Below are 16,233 nucleotides of genomic sequence, written 5' to 3'. Positions count from 1 at the left end.
AAAGCTAACCAGAGGAGTGTATGAGGGGGGAGTTGCCTTCCCTCACCTACAAGCATATTTTTGGGACTCACACCTGGTGGGTGTTATTGAATGGGCCTTTGTCCCGCTAGAAGAACCTTCCTTGAGGGTTAACAGACATGGAATGGGCCGTAGGGGATACCCGGTGGCCCGGTATGGAAGGAGTAGCCGGACTGCGTTTCCTCAAACCATGCAGGTAACTCTGCAGGCATGGGGCAGGACACTAAGGCATCAGAAATGGAGTGAAATCCTCACTAGGTAAACCAATCTATGGGACAATAATCTCCGTCGTGCGGTGGGCGAACTAAGGGGGTTCAGGAAATGGGACATCATCTGTATCAGTAAGCTGGGAGATGTATGGGGGAGACTGAGCCCAAAACCCAGGTCCCATAGGACCCAGTGTCTCTATGGATCCATGCCCGTCATATCAGTTCGTGCTTCCTGTCACCCATCTCATGAGTCGCGGGTTGGGGGAAAGAAAGCAGGAAGTTGCCTGCGCGACTGGTGCATCACTTCTGATTACAATGTTGCTATGGCTTGGGGCTATTTAAGCGGGCTCAACTTGGTCTCCCTGTTGTCACTTCGCATTCACTAGGATGGGGCCGGAATTGGAGCGCAGTCAGGGCTGCTGATTGCGCGGACACCCACCCACCCAGTCAAAGTCAGGCTGATTCTCTTCACTTGCTCTATCCAGGTAATTTGAATAAGGTATTTACAGCACACCACTTTCAAATTACACCAGTTGCCACTTATTGCAGATCTCCTTCCCTATAAGGAACAGTGGGTTGTAGTACTGGCACTTTGTGAATACCTACAATTCTGCATCAGTAACCCCTAGTCTACGAGACTTGAATGACGAACATGCTATCTGCACATTTGCAATCAACCCCAATAGATCAGCTACCCTCCGTAACAGGAAAGTGATGGACAGCAACCTAACGCTAGTTCCCTTGTCTGCCCCAGCACACAACACTCTTTCTGACCCCCCCCCCCCGTCTGGCCTCTTAATTAACTGCCGCTCAGCAGTTAAGCATGCCGCTGACATAGCCGATCTCATCCTGATCCAAAAACTTGACTTAGCAATGCTACCCGAATTGTGGCTCAATTAATCCTCATCTCCCTGCCTGGACCACTTAGTCCCTCCCAACTATAACATCGCAAGGCTGGACAGGCAAGCTAAAAAAATGGGGGAGGCATTGCCTGCATCTATCGTTCTAACCTCTTTGTCACCGAACTTCTGGCAGATTCCACAGTCTCCTGCGAATACTTTGCACTTTCTATACACAGCAACGCTACCCAACTGTATAGTCTGCACATCTATTACCACCCCAGGCATGAATGACACCTTCACTAACCACATCATGGAAATCATCAGAGCCAAGGCTTCCTCCAACTCTAAAGACATTTTTCTTAGTGACTTCAATCTCCTCTGGAACGACCTCAAGGACCCCCAGGTCAACGCCATGAAAGACTTCATGGCCGACCAAGCCCTCACCCAAGCCTGCTCACTCCCAACACACTCGAAAGGTGGCACTCTAGACTGGATCATCGCTAAGGAGTCAGTGGTCAAGCTTATCTCTATAGACCCCTGCGACTGGTCAGAGCACCACGCTATCACCTTCCTATTACCGGGCACCCACAAGACAAGAGCACCGCAACCTGTGATTCCAAAATGTTGGGTTAAAGACACCAAGAACCTTGATCACGGGGAACTGGCTGCGCGTTGCAAGTCTGACCCCCCCTCCCCCATTTCACAACGGTCAACGACCTCAATGAACATTACTCCGCGACTATATCAAACATTCTTGATGATCTTGCCCTGCTAAATCTTAAAAGAACCCAAATCAAAGACAGAAACCCATGGTTTAACGGGTCCCTCAACAATGAGAGTAGATCCCTCCGGCAGACTGAAAGAAACTGGAGACAGAACCCTTCAGCCGCACATTTAAAACTTCTCCGCCAGTCCAGGAACGCTTATAATAGGAACATCCTCAACTCCCAAAAATAATTTTTCAGATCAGAACTGGGGAACGTCAAGAACAGACCTCGCAAGCTCTTTGAAATAGTCAAACATAAATCAAACAAAGTGGCTAAATCCGCTAAAGAAACCCCTAAATCACTCATATCATGCGAGGAATTCTCCTCTTTTTTCTCCAACAAAATCACTGCCCTAGGAAACGATCTTAGATCAGCCACTGACTCCCAGCCCTTTCTGGATCTGCCGCCTCTCTTCACGATGCCCCCCCAGACATCACCCAAAAACCAAGAGCACTGGTTCAACTTCAGAGTTTATGAGGAGCATTTCATCTCAAAAATCCTATCCTCCTTAAACTCGAACAACCACTTTAATGACCCACTCCCCTCTAACTGCTTAGCCACCAGCTCTCTATCTATCATTCCTAGTTGGACTGCAATAATCAATGCCTCCCTTCTACAGGGATCGATACCTGACTCTATGAAAGCCGGCCAAGTCCTCCCCATCCTAAAAAAGCCTACGCTGGATCCTGCTTCCCCTGACAACTTCCGACCCACCCCTAGCTAAAGTTCTGGAGAAATGTGTGCAACAGCAGTTGAGCCAACACATCATGAACTTCCACCTAGTAGATGACTTCCAATCCAGTTTCAGGCCTGGGCACAGCACCGTAACCACCCTTTTCCACAACGTGGACGATGTCCTCCAAGCCCTTGATCAAGGCAAGACCTGTCTTCTAATCCTATTTGATCTATCTTCGGCTTTTGATACAGTTAACCACGAAAAACTCCTAGAATGCCTCAAACTCAGGATGGGCTGTCCTGACATGGTTTTTGTCTCTATTTCGGAGTGATGATGACTTTAAGCTTGCTAACATCTATAATCTGTATTCTTACCTTGTGTTGGCCCTTTTAAGCCCTTTTTTCCAGACCTAGAAGAGGATAGCTGCTTAATATGATGATAGATCCCTTATTCTTGACTCTAATCCATCTATTGCCTATTGGCTTTGACATAATTATGTGTCCTTTGTGGTCCTGACTTTATATTACACATTGGTATGGTTTGTGTAGGTACTCTGACAGAGTTAAGTGTTATTTCATCCTTCTCAGGACTACAAGGCCCAGAACTAGAGAGACTCCATTTTGCTTTCTATCCCTGCAGAACTGAGATGCTTGTAGGGTAAAGGTAATATTTTAGTTTTGAGCTGTTGTTCGTCCTAAACGAACCGGAGAGAACCGGCCAGAGCTGAATCTAATCAAGAAGTGTCCCTGGGCTCAGGTCTCTAGACGAAACAAGCAGTTGATCACTGTGGGAGCGTCTGGAGCAAGGAGCCTGGTGCATGGACCTGGTGGGAGGAGGCTGATGGCTGGAACTTTCCATGAGGGAAGAGCATTCTATATTAGTGAAGTGCAGAGGCGGAGTTAGTTAGTTGAGCTGGAGTTGCAGAAAGAGTTCGAGCTAGAAGGAGTTGAGCTGGAGTTGCAGTGAGTTGAGTTGGAGGAGCAGAAAGAGTTCGAGCTGGAAAGAGTTTGAGCTGGAAGCAGTTGAGTTGGATTGAAGCAGAGGAGAGGAGTGGAGTTGCAGAAGGAGTGGAGAATCAGAAAGAGTTTATGTTGAATTGGAGCAGAGGAGAGGAGTGCAGTTGCAGGAGGAGAAGAGACAGAAGATGCTTGGAACAGAGAGAAGACAGACAGACAGTCAGTGAGCTGGAACTGAAGGAAGCAGTCAGAAGCAGTTACTTATCAGGAGGAGTTGTGAATAGCTGGAGTCTGAAGTAATGCCTTTTGGAAGAAACTGAAGTTATATCGTGGATTAATCAGTGGGAGCAGCTGGAGTGAATTGGACATTGGCATGGAGACAATCAGACAGAGTGACGAAGCTAGTGGAGCGAACGGTTATCAGAGCGGCAGAAACAATTAGACTGAAGTTGGAAAGTGGAGAGAGTTTGTGGGGGAGAGGAATCCAGTGCAGAGTGATCAGCGCAGATGTGTGTCCAAGAGTGCAGGAGAGGATCTAAGACGAGCTAAGGCACAGACGAGAGAGGAGCCCAGATGACAGCTAGAGCAAGACCCCACACTCCCTAGGTGACATTGTTCTTTATTCTTCAAACATTAACCTTGTCTTTATACTGTATGTCTAATCCTTTTTCTTTCAGTGGTGTGCAGTCTATTTACAGTTCCTGTTAGTTACAGAGACCCCGCAGATCTGTGTATGTGTCTATTCCCATTTTATTGTTATTGTAATAAAGATACCCTAGTTCTTAGTGAACCAGTGTGCATGTGTTGTCCTTATGATAGAGCTAACCTTTCTCAAAAGGAAATAGGAGCGTTTAAATCAGGGAATAACTCTTGCATACAGTGTGTGTCTCTTATTCTTAAAGCGCAGGTAACCTTTCCTTCTAGTCAGGTGTTACAGCCAGAACAGATGCTGCCCCTGATCAGGTAAGTAGCCACTGAATAATTAGGGAGAGAGAGGAGCCCTTGAGCTAGTAGAATAGGTTATACACTAAGTAATTCGACCATTCCATAATATTATTGTAGTAGTGAACCTCTAGTGAATAGTGAGAGAAACTTCCCAACATAGAGAGAGAGAGAGAGCTGAAGGTATTCATAGGAAAGTGATCCTCGTTGGTAAGCGGCGTTAATGAGAACACCAGGTGGGACACTGGTGTATAGATCCGCCGGATTGCGGATCGGGCTGTGAGTTAGAGAACACTGGGGGGGGACACCAGTGCTTAGGTCCGCCGGATTGTGGACCGGGCTGTGAGGAAGAGAGCACTAGAGCTGCAGACCGGTGTGTAGGCACGCAGGATTGCGGAGGTGCCGAGCGAGCACTGACTGTAGTCAGTGTGTAATGGTAAATAATCAGAACTGCCCCAGGGTATATTAGTCTGGACCCATGTGGTCGCAAGACTATGGGGTATGAGTGTGGTGTAGGGCATGGACGTCCTTAGTAATCAGTGAGTATTCCTAGTAATCCCTATAGATTTAGTGTTGTTTCTGATGATATGAGCTTGTATATTGCGAGTTCCCCATCCTCAGGTAGGTACCCAGGTGCCTGGACAGATGGGTCCTGAGGAGGGAGGTGGTTACGTTTTGGCCGGGTTGGTGGTGCTCTGATGAGAATCCGGTCATAACATGGGCCTCAATGGCCCTGTTCTTGAATGGTTTAGGTCCTTTCTCCAGAATCGCTCACAGAGATTCCTAAGCAACTGTAACCTGTCTACTCCCTCCCGATCACTGTTGGAGTCCCCCAAGGATCTACCCTGTCCCCTCCCCTCTTCAATTTTTACCTCGAACCGCTAGCCGAAGTACTATACACCCCAAATATCTCCTACCACATATATGCCGACGACACCCAAATCTGCATTTCGGTCGCAAAACATTCACACGTACCAATGAGAATCAATATTTTTAGGGGACACCCCAAACACCTTTCAAAATGCCGAATTACAAATCCAAATTGCGATTCTGTAACAGATTACTGAATCGCAATTTGTACATCAGAAAAGGCATTTTTGCGTTCGCAAACAGCCTGATTCACAGAATCAGGCCGTTTGCGAGCACAAAATTTTTTCATAATTTTGTGTAGATTTTTGGGCATTCCGCAGAACTTCCATATAAGAAATTAAACAAATTGCACCCAGGCTTACTAATTGTTTACCCAGGTACCCAGGTTTGCAGTGACCAACACTGATTGCCCACCAGGAAGAGGGGCTGGACCTGGGGCCTTGTGCACAGAACCTGCAGTTTCACAAGCCGCCCTCTGAAAAGAAGGCCTGAGGGTGTGCTGTTGAGCACTCATTCATAGCTCACAATTCAAAGGCAAATATGCTTTTATTGGCCGTTTTATCGAGTTCGGACTCCACATTAAGGTACTGGAAGACTTTACATGAGTATCAATTACATTATTTATTTATTATTGTGAGAGTTTTATAGAGCGCGAACTAGACCCTTGTGGGTATCAGAGCGCTTTACAGTAAAAAGTGTATAGGCAAATCAAAGAATAACAGTAAGCAGGACCGTAAGGATAACATCAAAAAGTTTAATAAAATAGCAAAAGGACAGATCAAACATTTAAGGATAGGCAGGACCATTAACCCCTTCACTGCGGCGGCTATTCCGCCGCAGTGCTAAGGGGGTGGGGGGGCCGCGCGGTGGTCCCGTGCTTGTGACGGAACCGCTCCGTCACGGCACGCGGGTGAGCTGTGCTTGTGACGGAACGGTTCCATCACGGCCCCGCCCGCGCTAGAGAACGTTAGCGCAGGCGCGGAATTCGCGCTGCGCAGGCGCGGCGAGAGGGCCGTGACGGAACCGTTCCGTCACCAGCACAGCCCACCCGAGGCTCGTGACGGAACGGTTCCGTCACGAGCATGGGTAGGGTTAAGAATGGCAGCAAAGACCATCAACAGATAGAATGGCAAATCAGATTTGAAGGAAGATGGTAATACAATGATGATGGAAACGACAAAATAGGTGGAACAAAGCTGTACACACAACGTTACTTTTTTCTTTTCTTGGCACAGGGAGATTAAGGGATTTGCCCAGATTCACAGGATGTTGAGCCGACACCCAGACTATAATTTGGTCCCCCAGTTCCAAAGTCGGCAGCTCTGGCCATAATGCCATACCCTTCACTCAAGCTTTGCTCGTCCTTGGTTAATCGGTGACCTGTTTATTATCAGGATGGACCAGGCCTTCATTTCAGTTCTTTCCTTGTCCGGCCCAGAAAATGTTCCTAAACACTGTCAATCGGTTAGCAGAATATGAGTGTGTGTGGGTCAGGAGGAGCGTGTTGGCACTTTAAACACAGGCCTGACTGTGGAGGTTTCCAATTCGGACGGATTAAATGTTATTATTTAAATGAAACTGCATCACCCTCAAAATTATTCTCTGTAGCTCTGCCCTCCCTGGGCTTGCCTTGGGTATTCGTGACCCCCCAATCAAGGTGAATTAGACATCTCTGCTCCCCTCTTATCCGGCCCAGATAAGGCTCTGGCGATGCAGCTCTTCCGGTCACGTGATTATATATTGTGTGCGTGTTATCACTCCAGGACAGGGCCGGGGCACTGTATCAAAAGGCGCCATCCTTTTCGAATGCAAAATAGCTTAATGATTAATTAGGGTGTTAGAATGCTATTCACGAGGTCGGTTGTATAGTCAACAGGATAATCTTTCGGATTCATTCAGCCAGTTGCAGGGACCCGTTCGAGGGTTACGGAAACCCCAAAAGGACAATCGATTATGTGTGTAATGTAAGCCAGTTCTTGAATTGGAAAATTCCCAGAGTGCCCGCTTGTTTCTGAGACGTGCCAGTACTCTCCAACCAAAAATATAGCTTACTCTTGAAAAGTGCCGGTACTCAGTACCGGACAGTACCGGCCCATTTTAAGCACGTCTGTAAACTCATCTAGTAAAGGCTGTTCTTCCGCTGCTTTCCAGGAGCTGTGGGCTGGGGTTCAATAAATGACCCCCACCTCGAGCCCTCAACTAAAGTGCTGAGCTGGCAACTGTAGCAAAAAAAAACAACGGTGAGTAAGGGGAGAAGCCGTGGGTGCCAGGTTCAGCGCCTTGAAAATTGATGAATTAAAATGAATTATTGGACAATTGCTCTATTGCATGTGTTATTTGTACGGACTAACAGCCTGATTCATCATGCAGAATAGCACTCGCAAAGGGCCAGATTCTCAGAATCTGGCCCTTTGCGAGTACGATTTTTGCATTTGGGATTCATCATCCCAAATGCAAAAATCGGTAATAGCGATTTCGCTATTTTGCGAGGAATTACATTTAAGGAATCTCTATTTGAGATTCCTTAAATGCAATTCATCATCCATTTTTAAATAGCGAATTCGCAATTTCGGCCCGCTATTTACCGCAAGGTCAAACCTCGTGGTAAATAGCGAACACTTAGAAAAATGCTTTTAAAAGCAATTTTCTAAGTTGCATGTTGCACACACACATGTCCTTTGGACATGTGTGTACGCAACACCTGTTTGAATTTGCATTTAAGGGGTGCTACAGGGTGTCCTCTGGACACCCCTGGCACCCTTTAAATCGCTATCTTATTTGCGATTAGCTAATTGCTAATCGCAAATAAGGAATACTCCCCATTCATTCCTATGGGCCTTTTGGCCCATAGGAATGAATGGGGAGTTATTCCTTATTTGCGATTAGCAATTTGCTAATCGCAAATAAGGAATATGTAGGAATCGCATTTTTTTTGCGATTCCTACGTGAATCCCGTTTTGCGAGCCTGTAATAGCGATTCCTTATGAATCGCTATTATAGGCTCGCAAAACGGGTCGTTGATGAATCAGGCTGTAAATGTTTTCTGGTACCTCAAGCCTCATTTAGTGTGAGCCTCAGACGTTTTCTGACAGTCTAGGAACCTGAAGTATCACAAGTCTAGGGAGTCTCACACCGGCATTCTCACACCTGGTCACAAGGGTTGATAGTGAAAGGCAGACACTAGGATGGGGGCATCATTTGGATCACAAGTTCCTGTGCATGGTCCACGTAACACAATAAGTGACAGTCTCTCTTCAAGGGGACACGGCAACTTGCACCTCCCATTGCCCCTGCCAGCGCTGCCAATGCCAGTACCAACCATCGCTCTACTAAAAGAGTGACAATTCAGACTATTACAGGCCCCTAAATCTATAACAAAGGCTTGGGTGGCACACATTAGTGATTTTTTTATGTATATTAAATTAATAAACAACTATTGGTGCGCTCATATCCAAATTTGACAGAGAACGCCACCATGTGGCAGACTTTCACAAGTGCCAGTGCTAAGAATTAAGTGCCAGTGCCGGGCACCGGAATCACCAGCTCAAATTAAGCACTGGCTTGATCTCTGGTCACAATGTATTATTGTTAAAAGGGGATAGTGTCAGTATCACCATCAAGGGCATTGCTGAGTCTGCAACTTAGTATCTACTTTAATTAAGAACCCTCTCAGTGTGTCTACTTTACAAGAAAAGTAAGCAGAACATCCCGGTTCAAAGTTCAAAGTCACTTTCCATTAAACAACTTGCTTTTCAATGTCTTTACACAGTATCCCATTTTCGTTCAAAAAGTACTTTTCTCAATGCATCAGATTGAGTTCAAGAAATGTGCATTTGTGGTCCCACATGGGTATTTCCTATGAGGCCTTTAATCCAAATAAAAGTCAGCTCATCCACGCATCTGCCAATTACACCTTTCAACAATCCTTCAAAGCAGAATCCTCATCAGAGCATCAAAATTGCAACAACTGGCTCCTTCAAACAAAATGCAAGATTAGCATATCAATGCTCCTAACAGGCGATGGGTCTGGTCCCTAGTAGCCACCAGAAACTGCAAAAAGTCTCTGCGTCACCGCTGCTTGAGCGGACCCATCCCCTTTCAAGAAATCTTCAGAATAATGCACGCGAGGAAGTAGCCAGCAAAATAAAATACCCCCACTTTGATCCATGCCTCGATTCCCATTGGGCGAGCGAAGTGAGTAAGACCTACTAACTCCAGATGAGGTCCCTTATTAACCACTTCTGTTATTCTTTAAGCCTTTTCATGTATACATTCATCCATCCATCTTTTCAGACGTTCATCCATCCTTTCACCATTCCATATATCCACCCTTTCATTATTAGTTTGCCATCCATCCATCCATCCTTCTGCTCACACTTTCAAACATTCATACATCCGTTTCCCCTTCATTCTTCTTCATCTATCCGACAATTCGCCTTCCTTTTATCAGTCCATCCTACCCTACCTCCATCCAGGCGACAATTTATCCATTCATCCAGACTTTTATCATTCCAGCCACTTTCTTTCTCACACCCTTACAACCATCAGTCTATTCGCCCTTGCATCCATCCACTCCTCCTTTTTAGGTCTCGCCTGTCGATGCGCATGCGCATCGAGCAAGGCGAGAGTATTGGGACTTATCTACTCTTTATCCACACTGCAAGGAATCGTGGCGATTCCTTGCAGTGCCCGTGACTTTTAAGCTCAATGCGCATGCGCATTATGCTTAAAAGCGCGTGCACGTCCGTCTTTGTTTACCCGCTCCGCCCCCTCCCCGCCGTCTCGCATTTCCCCCTGCCACATCAAAGGCTTTCACGGCCGGCCGGCCATGCTTTCAGTTTCACGACCGGCCGGCCGTGTCAATTACATTTCAAAGCCCGCTCTCCCTGCTCCGCCCCCTGCTCCGGCCGAGACGCATTTCTCCTCCCTCCTCCCCCCTCCTGGGTCAGGTTACCTTAAGATGCGTGCTGCCTTTTAAGTGTGCTTTCTCAACCAACCCTCTCCTCCGAATCCAAACTGGGCTCAGATGCGCTTTCCTTGCCTGCTGCAAAACCGCCTGAGGCTCAGCCTTTAAGCTGTTCTGTGGTGCATCTGCTTCAGGAAACCTGTTGTAACGTTTGTCCCAGGCCTCCCGTTTGTTGCATAAATCTATTCCCCATGTGAATTCGCTGTTCTGGTGATGGTACTGCTCCAGCAGCTCAGAAGAGTGTTACATTCTCAGTAGACACCATAAAAGAATAAAACGAAATAATCTCCTCTGACCGTTGTCATGTGACGCACTTTCTAAGGCAGTGCCTGACACGGCTGTGCAGAACAGCTATGTTTAACTCCACACAAAAACGAGGCTTCATAAATAAGTCATGGCTGATAAATACCTCGCTCTGATTTTACTCTTATTTTCATGATTTGGGTGAGGCACGATAAACGGCCGGTGCGTTATTCTAATGTTGCTGTCAAGTAGGGGGAAACTAATCATGGCAGACATGTTTTAGCTTCAAAGCCCGCTCTCCCTGCTCCACCCCCTGCTCCGGCCGAGACGCATTTCTCCTCCCTCCTCCCCCCTCCTGGGTCAGGTTACCTTAAGATGCGTGCTGCCTTTTAAGTGTGCTTTCTCAACCAACCCTCTCCTCCGAATCCAAACTGGGCTCAGATGCGCTTTCCTTGCCTGCTGCAAAACCGCCTGAGGCTCAGCCTTTGAGCTGTTCTGTGGTGCATCTGCTTCAGGAAACCTGTTGTAACGTTTGTCCCAGGCCTCCCGTTTGTTGCATAAATCTATTCCCCATGTGAATTCGCTGTTCTGGTGATGGTACTGCTCCAGCAGCTCAGAAGAGTGTTACATTCTCAGTAGACACCATAAAAGAATAAAACGAAATAATCTCCTCTGACCGTTGTCATGTGACGCACTTTCTAAGGCAGTGCCTGACACGGCTGTGCAGAACAGCTATGTTTAACTCCACACGAAAACGAGGCTTCATAAATAAGTCATGGCTGATAAATACCTCGCTCTGATTTTACTCTTATTTTCACTCACCCTCCCTCAACCCCTCAACCCCTCACTCACCCTCACTCCCTCACTCACCCTCACTCACCCTCACACTCACTCACCCTCACTCACCCTCACCCTCACCCTCACTCACCCTCACCCTCACTCACCCTCACCCTCACTCACCCTCACTCACCCTCACCCTCACTCACCCTCACCCTCACCCTCAACTCCTCACTCACCCTCAACCCCTCACCCTCACTCACCCTCAACCCCTCACCCTCAACCCCTCACTCACCCTCACTCCTCACTCCCCCTCACCCTCACTCACCCTCAACCCCTCACCCTCACTCACCCTCAACCCCTCACCCTCACTCACCCTCAACCCCTCACCCTCAACCCCTCACCCTCACTCACCCTCACTCACCCTCAACCCCTCACTCTCACTCACTCTCACTCACCCTCACTCACCCTCACTCACCCTCACTCACCCTCACTCACCCTCAACCCCTCACTCACCCTCACTCATCCTCACTCATCCTCACTCACCCTCAACCCCTCACCCTCACTCACCCTCAACCCCTCACCCTAACTCACCCTCACCCTCACTCACCCTCAACCCCTCACTCACCCTCACTCACCCTCAACCCCTCAACATCAACCCCTCACCCTCACTCACCCTCACCCTCACTCACCCTCACTCACCCTCACCCTCACTCACCCTCACCCTCACTCACTCTCACCCTCACTCACCCTCACTCCCACTCACCCTCACTCACCCTCACTCACTCTCACTCACCCTCACTCACCCTCACTCACCCTCACTCACCCTCACTCTCACTCACCCTCAACCCCTCACCCTCACTCACCCTCAACCCCTCACTCACCCTCACTCACCCTCACCCTCACTCACCCTCACTCACCCTCAACCCCTCACCCTCACACAGTGCAATAGGTCTCGGAGCATTTGAGTTAGAGCTGTTAGAAATGTTTATGGCTTTTTTTTTAATTCTTTAGCATTGGCTACAGGAAACAAAAATGCTAAAGATTTACAAAAAAACCCATAAACAATTCTAAAAGCACTAACTCTAATGCTGCGAGACCTATTGCATTTCCAATGCTTGTTACCCTTCCTTCTCATCACAATTTCTTCCTTATTTTCGTATGCCCTTCATTTCACTCTTCCTTCCAGCCCTCTCGCTTTCTTTCCCTCTTTTTTTCTTTGTTGTAATTAACTTTCCTTGCTTGACCTCTGTTACCAGTGTCGCATATGTTTAAGAGTTTTTGTCTGAGGAGTTACAGACAGGAAAGGCTCTTAAAAAACTGTGTGTGTCAATACCACTCCCACTTAAACTCCAAAAGTGGGGTATTCACAACGCCACTGAATGCACACGTTGGCCAGAACAGGGCTGATTATTATAGTGTTGCCCCACCCAAGATGGCCGATGCGCTAAGACTTATGGGGCATCAAGTCCCTGACCAAAAGCAAATAGTGTCAAGCACTTTACCCGTTTTAAAGTGTCTGTGCTCTTGAAGCGCTTAATAAGCCATATGCCCACACAGGCATAGCCAGGATTCAAAAACAGCATCAGTCCTGTAGGCCTTGGAAGCCCTGGAGGTGTCTCATGGGGGAGCACCACGCCAAAGCCTGACACTTCCAATCTTTAATTCTCTTGGCTCTGACACGTGTTTCACTCTCCGTGAGTTTTTCAGTGTCGCCACTCCAATCTAGACTCCTCTCCAATCTATCCAACTCCACTCCACTCACTCTACTCCAATCTACCCCACTTCACTATACCCCAATCTACCACCCTCCAACGTACCAATCCCAATCCACCCAATCAACCCCTCTCCACTCTACATCAATCTACCACACTCCAGTTAACCCCACCCAGTCTAACTCACTCCACTCTACCATATACCACCCAAATCTACCCACTCCAGTCCAATATAACCTCTTCCACCCCAATCCACCTACCTCCATCCCATTCCACACTACCATATCCCACTCCACCCCAAACTACCATCCTCCTATCTATCCCATCCAATCTGCCCCACTCCAATCTACCCCATTCTAATCTACTCCACTCCAATCTATTTCACTCCAATCTAACCAAATCCAATCTACCCCACTTCCCTTAAACCTATCCTACCATAATCCACCCAAGATATCTAACTCCAATCTACCCGACTCCCATCTATCTAACTCCACTCTACACCATTACACCCTAATCTACCCCATTCCACTCCAATCTACTTATCTCTACCCCACTCCACTCCTATCGAACCCACTCCAATCTACTCCACTCCAGTGTACCCAAATCCTCTGCACTTCGCTCTTCCCCTATCTACCCCACTCCAATGGACCCCAATATATCCCACTCCAATCTACCCTGATCTACCCCACTCCTATCTACCAGACTCCACTCCATTCCACCCCACTCCACCCCAATCTACCCCGCTTCACCCTGACCTATACCCATACAATCTACCCCAGTCCTCACACCAGACTACCAGACTCCAATCCACTCTGCTCCACTCAAATATACCCCAATCTGACCCACTCCAATCTACCCTACCCATCCCAATCTATCACACACCATTCCATTCTACCCCACTTCCCCAATCTACCTCACTCCACTCCAAGCTACCCCACACCAAACTACCCCAATCTACCCCTACTCTATTCTATTCTGCCCTACTATAATCCACCCAATCTCGCCCCACTCATTCTGCCCAATTCCACTCCATTCCAATCTAGCCGGCTTCACTCCAGTCCATCCCACTCCACTCCGGTCTACCCCAATCTACCCTACTTCACTCCAGTCTAGCCCAATATATCCTACTCCACTCTACCATAATCTACCCGATCTACCCCACTATAATCTATCCCAATCTACTCCACTCCAATCTACCTCTCCCCTATCTACCCAATCCACCCAATTCAATCTATCCCACTCCAACCTACCCAACTCCCAACTCCAATCTACCCCATTCCAAACAACCTTAATCCGCCCCACTCCATTCTACCCCACTCCACTCTAGGCCAATCTGGCTGACTCCACTCTGCACCTCAATCTACTCCACCCCACTAACGTTTAGCCATGCTGAACAGCAGACACACTGCTGTACATAATGGCGAAAACTCATTGCCAAAGCCAATAGCTCTTGTAAAGGCGCATCCTATTGGCTTTGCCAATGCTTGTTTTGATTTTCAGCCATGCTATACAACATGGCTAGAAAAACTGACAAAGCCTATAGAGCTCCAATAGCCAAGTGATGTGACACTGTCCATTGTGGTCTTCCAACTTCAGCTGTCTCTGTCCAACATCCACCTCTGTACTAAAGAGACCACTCATTTTCGAAGAAGAATACAATAGCATAATGATGAAAACAGCAGAGCCGCACATGCGCAGTTCTGCCTACTCATACCAGTAAAGAGATCTTCCATCCAATAGTCTGAGGCAGGACTTTAAGTGGGCCGGGTCCTGATGGAGCTCAGATCCGGCAGTACTAAATGCAGGTGCTGAGACAGGTCCCGCTCTCCATTTTTGCCCTCAGGGTAAAAATAAAATCTTAACTCTGCAGCAGTGCCTCCCTTCACAGCCTTTGAGGTAACTTCAAAAAGAGTAGTTTTAGTTCATTCACAGTCTCATCATTCCAGAAATGAAGCATTTTCAATATTATATACAACAAACTATAGTTGTTGCTTATTTATCTTACGCAACTAACAACCATTGGCAAAACCAATAGCCCTGACTAGTTGTATGTGTAATTTTAACAGTTGTATTGTATATTCTGGATGCAATGACAGAAGCAGCAAAATACCAGTCGAGCGGCACACTATGCCGAAGCACAGACTTGCAGTTTTAGCGTGTTTTTAATCAACGCGCCCTTAATTGCATCAACCACGCCCCTTTGAGAGACCCCCTAGTTTTTTTCATTCCACTTTAAGCCCTGGTCTAAAGTGAACTAAAAATTTGCGAACATACGTGACAAGAATTTTCAATCCTATTAAGGACAAGGAGGCGAGGATTATGCTTTCTCATTTCTTTGAATAGAAATGCTCAGAAGACAATTAGAAAACAGTATGTAAAAAGAAAACTGCAATACCCATGAACACTAGGCAGGGGCGTAACACAGGCCCCTGCAGCCCCTGCGGTGCGGGGGGGCCCCACGCTCCAGGGGCCCCCTCAGCACAGCACTCTGGCTGCAGGGCTCCTGATTGAGCCTAGAGGAGGGCCCCTCGAGCTGCCTTGCAGGGAGGCCCCCTCAAGGTACGTTATGCCAGTGACACTAGGGTATCACATGACAGATCATAGAGTCACCAGTATAAAACGTCACCCATAGAATGCCAAATCCTCTTTCTTTGGCGACTAAAACAGTTCAAAATGAAAACAGACAGTCCAATATGAAGATCAGAAATGAAGTAGCCAGCGGCACCAGAAAACCATGGAGAGGAAGAAATGGATGCTTGCAGCCGTAGACAACTGGGAACTGAAGACAACCGTCAGGCAGGACGAACCAGGCTGGACATAAACCTCTATTTTGGGTCAGAACCTGAAAAGAGATATAGAGCCGTAATAAAAATTATTTGTGCACAGAAGATCAATAAACAGGGGGGGGGGGTAAAAAACAAGGAACAGAAATAAACAAAATACCATATGCAATTAGCAATAATCAATAACAAGGTAACACATGCAAAATGCAGAAAGATGGGTGGGATAATCCTCGCCTCCTTGTCCTTAATAGAAGAAAACATAGTACATTTAGTGTGTCTGGAAATAGCAAAAGTAATACCCTCAGGCGTGAAACTGCGACCTGCCAGGTCCAGTGCATGAACATCAGACATGCGTTTGCATGAAACAAAACATAATAGCATAGTTAGCTTCACTGAAAGTTGTTTTGCGGGATAAAAGAGAATTGGAAGGCAAGGCCTCCAAGAATCGCAAAACAATTGAAACATCCCA

The sequence above is a fragment of the Lissotriton vulgaris genome, chromosome 10 (assembly GCF_964263255.1).
Source record: "Lissotriton vulgaris chromosome 10, aLisVul1.2, whole genome shotgun sequence".
In the NCBI taxonomy this organism is placed as follows: domain Eukaryota; kingdom Metazoa; phylum Chordata; class Amphibia; order Caudata; family Salamandridae; genus Lissotriton; species Lissotriton vulgaris.
Note: the sequence above shows the minus strand (reverse complement) of the source record.